This window comes from Arvicanthis niloticus, chromosome 3 (genome assembly GCF_011762505.2).
Source record: "Arvicanthis niloticus isolate mArvNil1 chromosome 3, mArvNil1.pat.X, whole genome shotgun sequence".
In the NCBI taxonomy this organism is placed as follows: Eukaryota; Metazoa; Chordata; class Mammalia; order Rodentia; family Muridae; genus Arvicanthis; species Arvicanthis niloticus.
This window is the reverse complement of record NC_047660.1, coordinates 59,472,441-59,491,154: the sequence shown is the minus strand read 5'-3', so window position 1 is coordinate 59,491,154 and position 18,714 is coordinate 59,472,441. Positions and strand designations below refer to the sequence as shown.

At 45.5% G+C, this 18,714-nt stretch overlaps 1 protein-coding gene and 1 long non-coding RNA gene across 4 annotated transcripts in view; one reads left to right on the top strand and one right to left on the bottom strand.

Annotated features, from left to right (window-relative positions):
• Positions 1–18,714, bottom strand: part of Atp8a2 (ATPase phospholipid transporting 8A2) — a 480,046-nt gene that overhangs the window by 89,842 nt on the left and 371,490 nt on the right. The gene's annotated exons all lie outside the window — the stretch shown is intronic.
• On the top strand, positions 641–12,752 carry LOC143441710 (uncharacterized). The gene is made up of 4 exons (XR_013109337.1): positions 641–769; positions 2,185–2,232; positions 7,471–7,631; positions 11,973–12,752. It is a non-coding gene; the product is annotated as an uncharacterized LOC143441710 (long non-coding RNA).

The window sequence follows — 18,714 nt, the reverse complement described above, 5'->3', positions numbered from 1 at the left end:
GCAGGCTGGTCTACTACAGTTCGTGGTACATCACAGTTAGAAAGGAAGAATAATTTCTGGTGTTTCGGTGCAGAGGAGGGTAACGAAATTTAACAACAAGGACAGAGAGAGAACTTCAAAAGAGCTAGAGACTCTCATGCTCTCACCACATGATATGCTCAAAGTAAGAATACAATAATTCCCCTGCACCAAACATGACGTCATATCCCCCAACACGTATGGTTATTTATAGATGCCAGTGTCTTATAGGCAAGGGCACTATCACTGAGACACTCAGTCCAAGAGGAAGGCAACTTGGAAAGATCCATGGTCAGAAGGCTGAGAAGAAAAGACTGTGTTTGAAGCCTGTAATACAGTGCTAGGAAAGACGCCCCCAAGAGCTGGGATCAGCCTATCATGTTAATAACTTGCTAGATGCTGAAAATGAAATAGCAGAATGCTCTCCTCATTCCTTAGGACTTGGAGTGTAATGAGGAGCAGATGTGAGAACTGCGGCTTGTGACAGAACATGATCTACATGGAACAGACAATGTCCTGTGAAAGTGACCACTAATTATAGGAGAGAGTGTGGGGCAGAGAAGGTGTAAGACAACACTATACTTAAAGCTTGACACTGGAATCAGGACTTTATCCACCAGCAATTTACCCAGTGGAGTGGGAAGGAAGCATTTCAGGCAGAAACCGGCATGCATTAGGGTTGAAGAAGGCCTTGCAACACAGCCCACGATGGAGGATCGAAGCTCCTCCAGGTGGCAAAGAGCACAGGCAGGTGAGTGGCAGCCATGAGCTGTAAAGCCCCCTCCTTTCCAGGGCTCTAGAGGTAAAGGGTCTTAAATGTCCCCTTTGAAATCCAGGTATGACTCCAGAAGAAAACAGAGCTGGTCAAAGGCTTAAGGAGTCCGACAGTAGTGGCTCTCAATGTCACGGGACAGTGGGTACCAGGAACCTTGAGAGGATGTGTTTGTTGGACTCCACATCCTGGCTTCTGATCCCAGGGGTCTGAGACAGAATTCCCAAAAGTTGTTTGCAGTTGTTTACTTTTGAGATTGTATTTTAATTACTACGTTTCTCCCTTTCCTTTACTGCCTCCAAATGCTTTCTTTCCCATGATCCTCCCTACATTACTTTAAATTCATGACCTACTTTTAAAAAGCATCAATTTTTATTATGGTCATACATGTATTTGTATACATATCCATACACACACACACACACACACACACACACACACACACACACACACAGAGAGACACACACACACGCCTGTTGAGTCCATATAATAATGCTACTTGTTGGTATATTTTCAGGGCTAGCTATTTAGCAGTAAACAACCAATGATGTGCTCTTCCCTGGGGAGGACCACCTCTCCCACTCCAGCCTTCTCTGCTGTCTGTAGTTCTTTGTGTAGGGCTGAGGCCTCATGAGGTTTGTTTTTTTTGTTTTTTTGTTTTTTTTTTTTTTGCCTAGTTTGGTGTGTTCCTCCTTGTTTAGCTCACATTTGGGTGGTCATATTGGTGAGACACTGTGGGTGTAGCTTCTGATGTTACTGGGGTCACAGTCTCACATGATTGTCTCTGGATGTTACTGGGGTCACAAGTCTCACAGGACTGTCTCTGATCCTCTGGCTCTTACAATCCTTCAGCACCCTCCTCCACCATGTTCCCTGAACCTTAGCTATCATACAATGTTTTTAAAAATATTATTTAGATAACTCTCGTTCATTTCCTTTAAATCAATTTTGTTCATATTATTGTAAAATAAGTGCCCATATGAACAGGAGCTATTCCCCAAGATGCCTTCTTAGTGGTTGTCTGAAATGCAGAGTATCAAACTCACCCACATACCCATATTGTGATTTCCCTCCATATGCCCCGCAGGTTGCCACTCACCCAGGGTTAATTTATTCCTCCATGGTTTTTAGTCCTGTGACCTCTATTTATGTCACTATTCTTGTGCTTCCAGGCCTTTTGTAAGCAAAATACAGGCACTACAATATCCCTACAGCTGTTCTGATAATGAAGCCAACTCTGAAGTGACTAACAGGGCAGGCAGCATTTACTGCATGGATCGGCTGGACAAAGGGATGATTCATGTCCCAGTCTGAACAGAGCAGAATTTCAACACACCAGTCACAATGGAGAGCTTATGAGTTTTTTTTTTTTTATTTCCTACTTAATATTTTAGATCATATATATCCATGGGTAACTGACAACCAATAAAGAGACATTGTAGGTAAGTGGCAGCTACTGTGTGTTATATGAGGAGGAGATAAGCAACATCTGGAACAGGGGTGAGGTCAATACATATGTGGAGAACTATGCATGTGGAGCACTATGTATGTGGAGCACTATGCATGTGGAACACTGCATGTATAAGACTATATGTGGAGGACTATGCATGTGGATGACTTTGTAGGTGGAAGGCTATGTAGATGGAGGACTATGTAGGTGGAGAACTATGTAGGTGGAGGACTATGTAGGTGGAGGACTATGTAGGTGGAGGACTATGTATGTGAAGTGCATCACGAGCACCACAGAGGATAGCACTGAGACTCTGACTAACAAGTACAGTGGATTGAGTAGTGTATGAGCGCAGGAATGGACAGTAAGCTCAATGCTCCCAAACGTAGTCTACCTCACAGAGCTAAGTGAGAGAACAATCAAGGTGTGGAAAACAATGCTCGAGACCAGAAGGGCCATCTTTGCATCATGAGTGAAATCTGACTCTCAAGGAGGCTTCTGATAGGTGGTCAGCCTGAATGATTAAGGTTCCAACAGGACGATGGAAGTTGAGGATGTATTGGGGGTGGGGGTGGCAGGCAAATGGAAAAGGTAGAGTTGATGAGAAGGAACTAGGAAGTCTGGCGGGAGGGTTGCCTTGAAGGGAAGGAAGAAGACAGGCAGTTCAGCTAGGAGTCTATAGCTAGAGCACAAAGTTCCAAGAAAAGAAAGCACAGGGCCACAGAGGGTTAAAACAGCCACATGGGGGCTGCTGGCTAGGGAGAGGTCAAGGAAGAGTAAGGGGGGGGCTCACTATGTAGATCAGGTTAGCCTCCAACTCACAGAGATCTACCTGCCTCTGCCTACTGAGTTTGTCTTCAAGGGCCTAAAGTCCTTAGTTAATTAAGAGGAAATGGTCTTTTAGGAAGGCTAAAATTTATTCAGCAAGCATGAGCCTGCCTGAGGTTCAGGAGGGAGTCTGGGGAGCACAGCACACTGGGGCCTGAAAGTGGAGGGACACCAGTGGGTGACATCTGTGTTCAGAAGACCCACACTCAGGGGTGAAGGAAGGGAGGAGAAAGAGAGATGGAAGGGGGAGGGAGCTGGAGGAAGAGATAGAGATAGATAGATAGATGATTGATGGACAGAGAGACAGACAGACAGACAGACAGTCAGAGCTCTAGCATATTACTCAGAAAAGCCTCTGGGTGAAAATGTATTTGTGATTTAAAATGCAGAGCAGAGGGTGGCTGAATGGTTTCCAAACCCCACAATCTCCATTCCTCTCTTGCTAAAATTTTCATTGTCCCGTTTAAATCTCATGTGCTTTGTCCATTTCACTACCAAAATTGTTTTTTATCCTTTTCTCTCGATACTGGGCTCCTTTTCTCTCTCAACAGGTCTCAAATCTAGATTAACGTAACTAAAGTACTATGAATTAGCTCTATGTAGGCATTTTCAAATCTGGCAGGACCACTAGTGTTTATATGCTGTGTAAACAATGTTTTCAATCAAATCATCTTGCTATGTCCGTTTAAAAAAGAGATATTCCTTTGAGATAACTGTCAGAGAGACACGATAATTTACAAATAATCATTGCATCCTGTCTGGAGACAGGTTCTGGGCCAAAAGGCTAGAAGAGGCCTCCATGGCTTTATTAGCTTAGCTAAGAAACTCCAGAGCAACTGAAATCAAACCTAAGGGTGAAACCTCAGCCCTCCCTCTGCCATCAAGGCCAGTGCTAAAGCTGCCTGCTCAATGCTCTCTGAAACGCTCTGCCCAGTCATGCTTCTGAAGGCTGCATCGAAAACAAGCGAAAGACAGAATTCAATCCTGGGTATTCTTTTTTGTTTCTGGTTGATTTAATTTTTTTCTTCAATTCACAAATTCAGTGATGGGCATGTAATATAGTTGCAAATTTAGATCTCTTATTGAAATTATATTTTACAGCAATATATACTTGTCAGTATAAAATGCAGTTCCTACAAAGGCATACACGGGCACCAGAAGCTTCCTGATTCTAAGCATCACATGTAATCTCTTCCTTTACAGAAAAACAAGTGCTACTTTTAGCTCCTTATTTAAGCAAAGCCCTCCTGTCGCACCAAACTCTCAAGGCCCTTTCAGTTCTACCGCTCGCTCCCCCACTTCCCACCAACTCTGCTTTCCCTACAAACACGGATACTTACAAACCCTGAAACCCAACATTATCCTGTGGCCACTTCCAGTGCCACCCAGGCTGCTGGCAGAGGTCCCAAAAGCCGTGTCTCTCCCAGGCTGCCATGCATCTTGCTCCTCCTCAGCCTAGTCCAGCCCCACTCTAGTTGGCTACTTTGCAGCTAGCCCCAGACCTAGCCTTGTGTCTCCCACCCTGCTTCCCTTTGGCCCCCAGCATCTCCTACTTTCAGTAGACCAATAGGAGGTCATTTCCTAGTCCTTTCCTTTCAGTCACAACTACATCATTGCTATGGTTTGAACATGAGGCCCAGAGACAGGATAGAAAGTCAGGGAAGACTGAGGAAGGGGGAAGGGAAAGGAAAGGGGTGCCTCACTCTGCAGTCAGGTTGAGAGCCATGCACCAGCACCAATAACAACACTTACTGTGAAAGTGGCCAGCACAGAGACAATATTCTTTTAGACAATGATATTTCAAGTGAGAAAGAGACAGCTGCCAGGTGTGGTGGCACAGGCTTCCGATGCCAACACTTAAGAGTGAGAGGCCAGGGCAGGTAGATCTCTGAATTCAAGGCAGCCTGGTTTGCATAGTGAGTTCCACATCAGGCAGAGTTAGATGATGAAACTCTGTGTCAACAACGACATAAGCTTGTAATTTTGTGGACTCTTGCATGGAATCCCATCTCTAGTGAAAGGTGTCTGAGCTCATGCAGCCCTTGTGTGCATGGCTAACCTTATTGAACTGTAATCCTACCTAAGGCACCTCTGGAACCACCCCATGATTTCATTTATTAAAAAAAGAGGGGGACAGAAAAGAAAAAAAAGTTTCTCAGCAACCTTTTAAAGAGTTTAAACTTGGAGCCACCAAAGTCACACACATGGTCACTGCTTAGACAATGAGGTGAGAATCTCCTCTGAGAAGCCACAGGGCCCCTGGATGTTTTACTCTTTTGCTGAACACCTTTTTAATGAAGCTGTACATTTATATTAAACTCTTTCTCAGAACCTCCAGCTCTGCTTCCTCTTGGAATTCTGCTCTGCTACACAGCCAAGAATATCACGTTTATGTGGTGAGATGGCTCAGTGGGTAAAGGCCTACTCCACCTGCGTGGAGGTCGCTGAAAAGAACTCTAGGCTGTGGCAGGTGGCAACATTCATCGGTATCTCTGCCCCATACCCCATTGCTGCTGGTACTCCCCAAATTTACATTTTGGAAAACGAATCTCAAATTTATGTTAGTGGTATTTGGGGGTGGGGCCTAGGGAGGTTAGGATTAGTTGTCAGGGGGGTAGGTCCTCATGATCCAAATAGTGATTTGATAGGAAGAGAAAACTAAGCTAGCACACTGGCTCTGTGCCATGTGATGTCTCTGACAAGCTATGAGAATCCAAACCAAGCTCTTGAATTTACCAGCCTCTCAAATCAGAAACTAAAATCTTTATTCTATATAAACCACCCAGACTCAGGTACTTTGTAATAGCAACAGAAAATGAGCTAAAACTTGCTCCCCATTAGATTCTTAGATAGACTATGTATTAGATTGGTGAAGAATTGACATTTTCTTTCATCTGGTCCTCTGGCTGCTTTTATGCATTTTCTAATTGGCAACTGACATGTAAGGAACATCTTACCCTCTTGTCCTCTCCCTCTTCTGCTCTAGGTTCTTCTGCCCAAGTCAGCAGCTCTACTGCCTTCATATCCCTCCCTTGCTCAGGATAAAACTCCACAGATGTTTCACTCTGTACCCAGGTTTCTAATCCATTCTGTGCATGGGCTCTGTACATTCTGAATACAGCCACCACCCTCACTGCCATGAACCTACACTCTAATCTGGTCTTCTTGCTTTTCTTTTTTGCCAAATCATCTACTTTCCACAAGGAATATTTGTCTCATTTAGAGTAAACCCCAAGTTTATCACTCCACCCTTTACAAAGCTCTGGGGTCCCAGCACTTTCTCCTTCCCTTACTTCCACACCCCCCATCTTGGCTCCTGCCTGGCTTACACTGCCCTGGACTATGGCCACACCATCCACTATGTTCTGGGGACACTGGCTCTGCTCCTCAGATCCCTGCCAACACAGCAGTCCACTGGAGGCCTCTATGACGAGAACGTCTAGTGTGAGTACCCAGTCACTCACTACTGTCCTCCATTTTTCCTGCTTGCCCATCCACATGGCTGCCACCTTTAGAATAAATGCTCCATGAGCATCTTAGTCTTTTTGTGACTGTGCATAAGCCTCAGAACAATGCCTGTACCTTGTAGTCATGTATCTGATGTGCTGAATAGATACATGTAGAGGTGTTAATGGACGTGCTCCAGAATGGTTGTCTGAAGTAAGTGAAGTCTTTGATGTATCATGCACTAAGCAGTCATTAGGAGTCAACGGTCCCGTGGCCTCCATTGCTCAGTTGTATATAGGACACTGAATGAGCCATGAGACGTTATACTACGAGAGCTTATGTCTATGTATATATGTCTGGGCAGGCCCTATGAAGAGCATAATCTTACCTAGCTCTCGTGGTACACATCTAGGACTGTCTCCATCAAACACATTAGACACATTCATCACATGGTTTTAGTGTAAGTTAGCAGAGATTATTGTTGGCAAGCCCAGATACGGCCTACCTTGGCTCCCAGGCTGAATGCTGGGCCAGTTTCTGATAAGACTATATAGCAAGACCCCATCTCAAAACAAAACAACAACAACCCCCTAAATCCAAAATCCTACTTGTTTTATATGAGAACAATATAGTTTGTAATCCTATATAAGTTGCTGGTGCCATCAGATAGGCCATGAGAAAGTTGGAGATTGTAACAAAAGGCTCCCATTCACAGAGGAGAGGAAACACTGGGATCTCAGAGCACGTGACACAGGAAGTGGGGGGTAGGGGTCAAAGAGGAGGGAAGTCAAGGGATGGGGGAGGAGGCAGGGAAGTCACTTTTGTCTCCATTGCTTTTTGACTTATATTTTCAAGCATCAGAAAAGTTTCACTTCTAAAAACAAACAGAATCTCTCATAATCAAAGACATGCATCCCCACTGGCATTGAATAGCTGTATCTACCTCTACCTCTAGCTGTATATCTTCTGTAGAATTAAAAAGACTTTGAACGTGCCATACTTCCATTTCTTCGAGACTACCAAGTCCCCAAATCAAGCAAAAGCAAAAGGATCACCAGTCCAATCCATCTGCTAAACATGCTACTTCGGGGTGCTTGCCAATTCGTGAGACAAAAGGTAAGCTTCTTGGGTTTTCACTTTGGCCATTCTTGGAGTGCCATGGGTGCGTTTTAGGTGTGGAGAAAGAAGCTGTAGCATGAAAATGTGGATCAGAACCATCTCGTGGTGTTCCATCAAGCATAGAGGTTTGTAATTCACTGGGAGGCAGAGAGAGAGAGAGAGAGAGAGAGAGAGAGAGAGAGAGAGAGAGAGAGAGAGAGAGAGAACAAGCACACATATGGTTCAGATCTAGGAAGCAGGCCAATTTCTAGACCATTCCCAGTGGGATGAGCTGTGAATATGATCATTTTCTGTGGAAATGCCTTTAAGCAACATTGAAGATGCTTGGAAGGAAAAACCACAGATACTTGAAACCAACAGCAATGAACAGTATGTATGAAGCCACATTTTCATTAAGTAACGGTAACTCTCGGGACAGCATGGTCTGCATTTTCAACTCGGTCTTTACTGGCTCAACCCAGGGAAAGCAGCAAGGACCCTCATAGCCATGGGAGTCTCTTTTCCTCATCTACAGCTCAGCAGGAGCCTGTGGTCCAGCCCATGCTGCAGTCTTCAGCGCTGCAGATGCTCCATTTCTGAAGTTGTAAAAATGTGTTCCAGGTTGTAAGAAGGCAAATATGACTTAACCTGAGAGTAATGCTTTAAAACAAATTTCACACCATCTGCTGTGTCATTTTTTTAAAAAGCAATACCGTCTGTTCCCACAGAACTTAAACACAGCTTTGTTTTTAAAGGCTAAATTTCACAAGTCTTTGCATTAGCACTACAGGATATTCTTCTCTGGAAATAAAGGCTTCTAGGATAAAAAACCATCTTCCCAAAGGTGGTAGGTAGCATTTCTACCCCACGGACTTATGTTCAGAATGTTCCATAGTCATGAAGAAAATCCGTCAGTAAGGTACCATTTTAGTTCCCACAATGCTCTTCTGCAAGAAATCTAATAGAGACTTTAATTAAGAATGGACCAAGTGTAACAGGTACAGACAGGTACCTGGAGAGAAAAAAGCTGCATTCATCCTAGCAGTATATCAATGAGTAGTGATTCATTAGAACCAAAGTCTGAAGCTGAATTGGAAGTCGCTAAGAAGCTCTAAGCAATATGTGCAAGTTTCCCAGCCATCTGATGTTTATTACCGAGGCATCACTAGGTATTTGAAGAAATACAAAAAATGAAAAAGATCTGTCTCTACTTTCAATGTATAGCTCTAGCTCAGCACTCTTGAGGGAATGGGTTTCAGGACCCCCACTCCTACCCCAGACCAAAATTCCTCAGTGTGCATGTCCTTTATGTAAAAATGCCAGTGCCTGCATAGTACTCGTACACATACTCCAGTACACTTTGCTTAGTCTCCAGATGACTTGTGACACCCTCACAGTGCACAGTGATACCAGAAATGTCTCTACCTGTCCAGTACAGATACAACCTTTTGCTGCCTATTTTTCCTGCATAGTTAGTTGAATGTGTGGATAGGGAAACCCATGCATACAGATATGGTGGCCCGCCAGCAGATCAAATTTTAGAAAAAAATGTTGCACTAAAGATAAATATGTTTCTTAGCTGACGTTGATGTTTTAGTGGATATGATAGAAACTAGAAAAAAGTAAAAAATTAAAACAAATAAAGTGGCCAAGGAAAAGACCCTTCAGATGAATTATATTTAAGAAATGGGCCATGTGGTTTCTCAGAAGATTGGAAGTAGTTCTACCTCAAGAGCCATCTATACTACTCCTGGGCATACACCCAAAAGATGCTCCACATCCCACAAGGATACTTGCTCAGCTATGGTCATAGCAGCTTTATTCATAATAGCCAGAAACTGGAAACAACCTAGATGTCCCTCAACTGAAGAATGGAGACAGAAAACATGGTTCATCTACACAGTGAAATACTACTCAGCCATTAAAGACAAGGATGTCATGGATTTCGTAGGCAAATGAATGGACTAGAAAATATCATCCTGAGTGAGGGAACCCAGGCCCAAATGGACATGCATGGTATATACTCACTGATAAGTGGATATTAGGTATAAAGTACAGGATAATCACGCTATAATCAAAGAAGCCAAATAACAAGGAGGTCCCAAGGCAGGATGGTTGAATCCCCCTTCTCAGAAAGGGGAACAAAATAAATATGGGAGGTCTGTGAAAGGAGGGAAGTGGGTGGAGGAGGGGATGGAGAGGGGAGTGGGTTGGGGGAATCATATAGAGAGAACAGAGGAGAGAGAAGGAGATTGGCTGGGGAACAGGGAATCTGGGCAATCTCTACAACCTGCCATAGACCTGGGATGCGGTGAGGCCCCAGGGGGCCAAAGGGGGTGACTCTAGCTGAGATTCTGAGCAGTGGGAGATATGGATCCTGAAGTGGCCACTTCCTGTAGCCAGACAGGACTCCCAGTGGAGGGATAAGGACACCAACACACCCACAAAGCCTTTATCCCAAAATGTGTCTTGCCTACAAGATGTGCAGGAACAAAGACAGAGTAGAGACTGAGGGAATGGCCAAGCAATGACTGCCTCAAATTGAGACCCATTCCACGGGCAAGAACCCCGACACTATTAATGATACTCTGTTATGCTTGCAGACAGGGACCTAGCATAACTGTCTTCTAAGAGGCTCTACCCAACAGCCAATGGGAAGAGATGCAGAAACTCATCCACAAACAGTGGATAAAGCTCAGGGAGTCTTGTGGAAGAGTGGGGAGAAAGACTGAGGGACCAGAAAAGGACAGGGACTCTATAGGAAGACCAAGAGTCAACTAACCTGGACCCTTGGGGGCTCCCAGATACTGAATCACCAACCAAAGAATGAGCATGGGCTGGCCCTAGGTCCCCTGCACATACATCCCCTGCAGATGAGTAGGCTGGTCTTCATGTGGGTCCCCCAAACAACTACAGCAGAGGTTGTCCCTGAGCTTGTTGCCTATCTGCTTGCCTGTGGATTCCATATCCCTTAATGGATAGCCTTGTGTGGCCTCAGTGGGAGAAGATATGCCTAGCAACTTGATGTGTGGTGGAGGGGGGCAGGGGGTAAGTGGTTGTGGGGAAGGAGTTAGGAGTTTTGTGTGTGTGTATGTGTTTGTGTGTGTTGACACCCAGAGGGGGGCTTCCCCTTCTAAGGGGAATGAAGGTATACTGGGTAGAGAGGAAGGGCTGATATTGGGTTGTAAAGTGAAAAAATAAATTAATTTAAAAAAAAAAAAAAAAGGAAAGAAATGTGTTATGAAGAAGACTAGTCCAAAGAACTTTTAGGAAATTAACAGTCAGGACACACAAGAAAGAATTATGTCTCAGAATCAAGGTTTGTGGAGGTGAGCAGAAAGTGAGGTGAATGGGTGTGTGTGGGAGGGGGTGGGCGGGGCGAGGGTGAGGTGGGAGGGGCGAGGGTGAGGTGGGAGGGGCGAGGGTGAGGTGGGGGAGCTCTGAGAAGGTGAACTGGATCTCTGTGTGTGGAGGGAGACTTCAGGTGATAGGACAACATCCTACAGGAAGAGAACTAAGATTTGCATAAAAATCAACCTTAGGCCTAAAATAACAGTTCTTCTAAAGGAACACTTCATTAAGCCCGGGCCTACGGACCGGAAACAGAACTGTGGCCAGACCACATGGCAATGTATTTTAAAGAGCCATGGAATTATTTCCCAAAGAGTTTTCTTGACAAGAAACTGAAAGTAAACTGATATAAATAAAAATTATTCATATAATCCTCTACCTAAGGGACGTCCAGCTTTCAGATATTATAAAATATTTACTTAAATGTTTTAAATTGTATATATATGCATATATATTATAATTTATTGCAATGTGAAAAATGAGTGATAAAAAATTTTAGGAACAACGAATAGACTGCAGACTCCCTTAGAGAAAGGGGGAAAGATCAGGAATGAAGCAACAACAAAATGGCCAACAAAGAACTTATTGTCAGAAGCCGGTAAACAATATTTATTTCTTCCTTGGTAGAGGATGTTGATCTATCTTGGTGGAGCTTAACATGGTTGCTCCTCTGCCTAGTGCTTCACAGGCCACATTAAGGGATGAGGGAGATGACTTAGTAAAAGGGTTGAGGAGCAGAGCAAGAAGGTCTGATTTCAACCCCAGAATCCACACACAAAGCTACATGCATTTGAGAGTCCTAGGACTGGGGAGACAGCGATGGGAGGACAGCTGGGGCTTGCACGCCAGATGGTCTAGCTCAGCCGTCCTCAGCCTTCCTGATGCTGCGACCCTCTAATACAGTTCCTCATGCTGTGGTGACCCCCAACCATTGAATTATTTCACTGCTATTTTATAGACGTAATTTTGCTACTGCTATGAATAATAATGTAAATATCTGATATGCAGGATATTTGATATGAGACCCCTGTGAGGGTCACAACCCACAGGCTGAGAACCCCCGGCGCCTGAATCAGCCAATGAAGAGACCCTGTCTCAAAGGTGGAGAGCTACTGAAGAAGACACTCTGTCAGACGCTGGCCTTCACATGCACGTGTATAAGCACCCACACATGCACGTGCACCTCCATACTCACAGCCCCCCACACACCATATGGGCAAAGAACTCTCTAGAAGGCAGGCTTCCCAGACAGAATTTCCACATAAACCTAACTTACATTAAAATCTAGTTCAATCTGTAGATTTGATTCAGAGGGAATTCTCTCAGCCAATGTGAAAAGTTTCCACAAATGTTTGGCTACTTTCAGAATAAAGTCCTTGAATGAAGGAACTTGTGGTGACTGTAAACTAAACACACCAGGTGGGTAGTTTCAGAGCAATGTTGTGTCATTTTTACTTTGTTTGGCTTTTTGTTTTTCGAGACAGGGTTTCTCTGTATAGCCCTGGCTCTCCTGGAACTCAGTCTGTAGACCAGGCTGGCCTCGAACTCAGAAAGCCGACTGCCTCTGCCTCCCAAGTGCTGGGATTAAAAGCGTGTGCCACCACTGCCTGGCCGTTTTTACTTTTATACTGGGAGAATAAGTTCGAATGAATTAGAGTCCACTTTAATGTGACTGCTGTGTCGTGGCTAACCTGTGCTACCTTTAGTGACTGGAAGGTTTTTACCCACCTTACAAATGCTATCAGCAAATAAACATATGGGGACCTTGGGCTCTGAACTCTCTCTGTCTCTTTGACTGCATTTGGGGATGCGTGCTAGAGATTGAACCTGGGCCTCATGTTCAACTGGTCCACGTTTCACTGTTGAGTCACGTCCCAACCTTCTTTCCTCAGCCTTTATATCTTTGTAATTGTCATAGTTGTTAGTTAAGGCCATTTTCATACAAATGTATAATGCATTTTGAGCTGGTGGGAATGTGAGCTAGACCAACCACTATGGAAATCATCGTGGAGGTCTCCCCTCCTCGTGGCCAGTGCCATCTACCTCTGTGACCTGTCAGGATGTTCTGAATATTACTCACTGGATAAACAGTTCAAAGACACATTTCTTCCAAAGTACTTCACTGGACTTGACGTGCTTGCAGGAAAACAAAGCTGGGAACTTTTTATTAAGAGTTTTTTAAGACAAACTTCTTGTTATGGGAAAGGTGAAGTGCTCGGGTGAGGGTGGGAGCAAAGGAAGTCATGTTCCCAGGGGGAAGGAACACCTCCCTCCTCTTATAGGAATTCATTATTATTCACGGTTGACTGAGGAATCACAACATAATTTAATGTAAACTTTTATTATTACATACCCACACATGTGCATCTCAGATGATTTTGCATTTTTATGAAATGCATACTGTGGACTTAGCCTTCTGCTCAAAATCTCCAAGAACTGTTTTAGAAGCCTCCTCGTGAGTTCGAGGCCAGCCTGGTCTACAGAGTGAGTTCCAGGACAGCCAGGACTACACAGAGAAACCCTGTCTTGAAAAACCAAAAAAAAAAAAAAAAGAAGAAGCTTCCTCGCACCTTTCCCATTCCGTTCTCGTCCCCTGCCTACCTGGGCCTAGCCACACTCCTGACTCTAACACTACAGGTTTGTTTTGCTCATCTACAGGTGGGCATACGGCGCTGATATTTGTGCAGAAAGCTCAGATGTTGTGGATGGCTGCCTTCTGTAAGTAAAGAAATGTGCCCCAAGTCTGTGGCTGCCAGCTGCTGTCAATGTGCTTGGGCTGGTTGCCCCTTTCCTTGTAAACTTGATTTGATAATGAACAACCTGTAATACCACAGAATAGTAAAAGGCCAGGGCTAGCAGCCTCCGCATGCACTGCTCACCATTTCCCACAGGGTAGTGAGTGGGTCTCTGATGGTTCCCCTTAGAGGCCTAGAACCTTGGATATTGTTCTGTGTTTCCCTGGATAGCTTCTTATGCCATTGAGAGGCTCAGGACTGTCATTACAAGAGGATTTCTGTGGACTGGCCTGGGAGATACTCTTCCCTGTCCAGCTAAAGTCTCTCAGGCCTGGCCTGTCAGGCTGAGGCCCTGCCTAGCTCACTGTCAATGTCTTTTGAGAGTGGTATAGTAGCTGTGGTGTACACCTGAGATTGGATTCAGTGAGCTGTTTGCAAAGCACAGACTGTGCACACAGATGTGACTCGAAAGAGTGCGGCTGACAGGGAGAGGACCATCCATTTGGCAGTTTGTAGAAAGCTGAGACATACAACTCTCTTCCAACTAGAAAGGCACCCTGAATGTATGCCATGTAACCCAGGGAGAGCCACGTGCCACCATCTCCACACTGAGAATCTTTCAGAATAAAAGATAACTTAGATGTACAACCTGATGCCAGCAACGGAGACTTTACCCCACTGCTACCACCCTCACGTTCTAACTTCAGGGATATACATAAGGGAGATCGATAATCAGGTAATGTAGAAAACTTATTGCCATTCCCGATAATGACAGATACATAAAAACATACACTTTGCCTAAGAGTTGCCATATTGTTGCTGACCAATGTCAGAGTTAATGAGTATAGTATCTAGGAGCAAAGAACCCACCTTCCTCTCACCAAGTGCACCAGAGCCAGTGAGTGTGGGCGGCCGAGAGGGCAGCTTTCCAACCAGAAGGCTCCTGCTCAGACACTGGTGCTCCTGCCTCCCCTCTGGTAGACTTTCCTTCATTCCTTCAGTGGAAGTTTAAACTGGGAGTTTTCCCTGGCTTTCTTTGAAAAGTTCTTTTCTGCCTTAGGAATCTTGGTCATTATGAGTTTATATTGGATTATCCAGGGCCAGGGGGAATTGTTTCAGGCTAGGTAAATAAACACATAATTAAGGCCCAAAGCATGAAAACAACCCCCGTGGCTGAGGAAAAAAAAACCAATTTTAAATAGAGATAAATGCTTTTGCTCCACGAATCCCAAGCTCTGACTGAATTCCCCTCATCTTGGGCTGTGATTGTTTAATTCTAGGATAAACAAGACTATAGACTTAATAGGAAGAAATGTCATAGTCAGGGACAGGGGGCTGCAGAGATCTCCCAGGCTCAGGACAGATTCCACTCAGGCTGTGGTGACTGCCATCCCTGTGCTGGGAGAGGGGAGACCGCACTCCTTCCACAGTTATAGCCTCCATGACTACCTCTGAAGGGTTACGTCAGTCCCTGCACACGGAAGGAGAGAGGGAGAGAGTGACTGGGGCAGACAGAAAGGCAGAAGACAAAAGAGGCAAATCAAGAAGGGAGAACAATCCATAGGTTAGAGATAAAGCCCAGAACAACAATAAGTAGCTGCATTCCCAATACTGGGGACACAGCAAGAGGAGGCTCCCTGGAGCTCACGGACCAGCCAGCCTAGCTGAACCAGTGAGTGCCAGGTTTGGTGAGACGTCATGTCTCAAGATAGGTGGAGAACAATTGAGAAGACACCCAACCTTGACTCTTGGACTCTATGCATATGCATCTATACACACAAGGTAAACACACACACACACACACACACACACACACACACACACACACACCACTTCTTCTGAGAGGGCAAAACGAACTCCTTCAGCTGCCACTCTGATGGAGAAGGACACAGAGGTGGATCCAACTTCTGATTGTTCTGGCTACTGAAGGCCGACAGCCCTCCTAAGGGTTGTGTAAGGCGAGAGTGAAAGGTCTGTGTCCTTTCACTAACCATTCTCTCAGGATGTCCTCACAAGAGACCATGATTGAGCACAGGCTGGGTGGATGCTCCAGAAGCACCACAGTCTCATCCTACGGGCCCAGGATCTCCCCTTCTTACAAAGAGAAAAGCCTGTGTAAAGTGGGAGAAAATACCCAGAAGCTAGCCTGACATGGTGGGGGCAGTGACTAGGTGGAGAGGTAGGTGTCTAATATCTGCAAGGCCGTGGGCTCTATGCCCTGCACCCAGGAGGGGATGGAGAGCCTCATTCTGCTTCCCATTGTCCTCAGCTAGGCTTATGTTCTCTCTCCTAAACCACAAGCAGTATGTCCACCAAGAAGGCCCATTAGTGCTCAAAGCACCAGGGCTTGGTGCTGCCCTGGCTTCCACAGGCCCTGTCAACTGCTCTGCCTCCCATGGTCTTCAGAAGCCCAGAGTGCCGGCATTTCTTTAGTCTGGACTGGAGGCATCCACAAAGGATGGTTTCAAGTCATTTGGAGATGCTGGGAGGCAGCCACGTGACAAGCACCAGTCTTCCACTATACATAGGAAAGATGGATCACTAGTGTAGTGCACAGAGATGGGGACACTGGCCTGCCAGCATTTAGGAGGTGCAACTTGCTGCTCACTGAGGGGGGCTCATCTCTGCCTGACTTCACCTATAATTCCTTCTTATCCCATCCTTTAGTGAGAGGCCCACCCACACACATTGATATTCATAAAATCAGTACTCGATAATGAGACGATGCTATTGGCACTGGAGCATGGGGGAGGTGAAGAAAATGGAGTTGGGGTGGGGATACTTGTAGCACCTCAAAGAGGACATATTGCTGGGGATTGCTGCCTGCTGTTAGGGCCCTGAAACACGTCAGAAGGCAAATCCCAAATCCCCACCAGGTTTCATGACCATGAGCATCTGCCTTAATTTCTGTAAGGCCTCTGTTTCTTGTATGGAATAGAAGTTACGGTGCAGATTAAATACACGAAGCACACAGTAAACTGTGTACCTCTGACTAGCCACCATTGTGGTCACCATTGCTGCCATCATCATCACCACCACCACCACCACCACCACCACCACCACCACCACCACCATCATCATCATCATCATCATCATCATCATCATCATCATCATCCTGCTGACACCCCCCCCCCCGGGCGGGCACAGAGAAATTCCAGACTACTTAAAAGACGCAGCTGACTCTTGTCATTTGCCACTCCATCAGTGTGTGCGGACAAAGGCTCTATGGCTAATTAAGTTGGGAAACAGGCAAATCTTTAGAGTAAACAGTATTTGCAGAACATCTGAAAGTCTCAGGACTGCAAGAGCCATCTTCTAAGGGTTAAGCAAGTGTCTTTTCTCAGGATGCCACATGGGGCTCGATAAATGTTAGGTGGTGATGATTGGTGATCCCCCAAAACAGTCTGTGAACGTGAACTGCCCCAAATCAAACCTATCAGAACGGTCAGTCTCATGGCACCCCGGGCTTGTCCTCCACTGACGAAATAAATTCAGTGTTCTCAGCCTACTCTCTCCTGAATTGGTGCCTGGGAGTGTGGCTGTGAACAGGTTGTCTGCCTGGAAATGGTGCCAGGTCAGGGACAAGGCACCTACATTTATTAACCCAGGAACTCGGATCTGTGGTGATTCCCTTCTCCCCAGAGGAAGGGCAGTCATGGGAGCTTAATCTCTTCAAATAATGAAGATTTTAGGGCACGAGGGCAGCCTCTCTGGTTCCACTTGGTTCAGTAAGTGACTCTGCATTTGAAGCCCCCCTAATGTGATAATGCTAATACCATCCCACGGTGGGCAGCAGCGGCTGCGGATCAAGCTTCTCTGTCCTCTGGCCCTGCATCCTGCCCGCACCCTGCAGGACACACAGCTCTGCAGCTGCCAGCGTTTATTTACACACATTCCTGACGCAAATTGAATTAATGAGCATAATTTGACTCAGACATGTGATGTCCTTCCCAGCTCAGTCTCTCTTTCTCCGCTCCTCACACTTTCCCCATGGCCCTCCTGAAGTGGGCTCGGGCTGGCTGTGCTGCCGGAAAGTAGGTCGTGTGATTTCCACGGAACCCACACACATCCTTTGGTTTATTCAGGTCAGTGTAGGTGACTTCAAGTTCCTAATGACACACAAATGCTACATAAATATATGCTGTGCTATATGCTTAGGGTAGAACCACGGGGGAGAAGCAGTCGGGTGTTCTCCACAGATGCTACTACTTTCTTTCTCCAAAAATTTCCAATCTGTAGTGGGTGGGTGAATCCCCCAATGAGGAACCCATGGCCTAGAAGGCCATCCAAACATCAACAACATCTCTCCCCCTCCCTGTAGGTGATGTGTTTAGCCCCTTCTACCGTTATTGTTATTGCCTGCCTATGGAACAGAGAAATGTCGAACCACAGGCCACATCCACTCCTAAACACACATTCCAAAGCGGAGGGGCTACAGGGAGCGTGGAACGAGAATGCTGGGACCCTTAACTTTTACACAGAAAGCTAAAGTAACCCCACATGAGAAACTTCAGTGTGGATGTGGTTAGATGCAGGAGGTCTGTTTATTGCCCTGGGCAGACCAACGAGGAATTTCCTGTGTGCTATGCCAAATTCAGGGCTCAAGTAACCCTGTCTGCAGTCTGTGTGACGAAGCCAGCGGTTGTCCTGGGTATTGACGCTCTATTCCTCTGCTACTTGTTCCTGGCAGAGACCATTCCTTCCACATTTTACCAAGTGTAGAAAGGGATTAGAAAGGGGAAGGGGAAAAATTCCTTCTAAAATAACCAAAAAAAAAAAGGTGAGTTAAAAGGGAAACCCGCACCAATGTGTTGGACTTAGCTCTTCCAGAATACAGACACAAGGAGTACCTCCAGCAATAAAATTCCTAACCTTGGACCCAAGACTGTTTGCCTGGGTCCACACAGTCAGCCGTTGGCTGCTTTAATAGAAACAGCTTTCATGTTGCCTTCTGCCCAGAAAAGTAGATTTGGGGATTTTTTTTTTTTTTTTTTTTTTTTTTTTTTTTTTTTGAG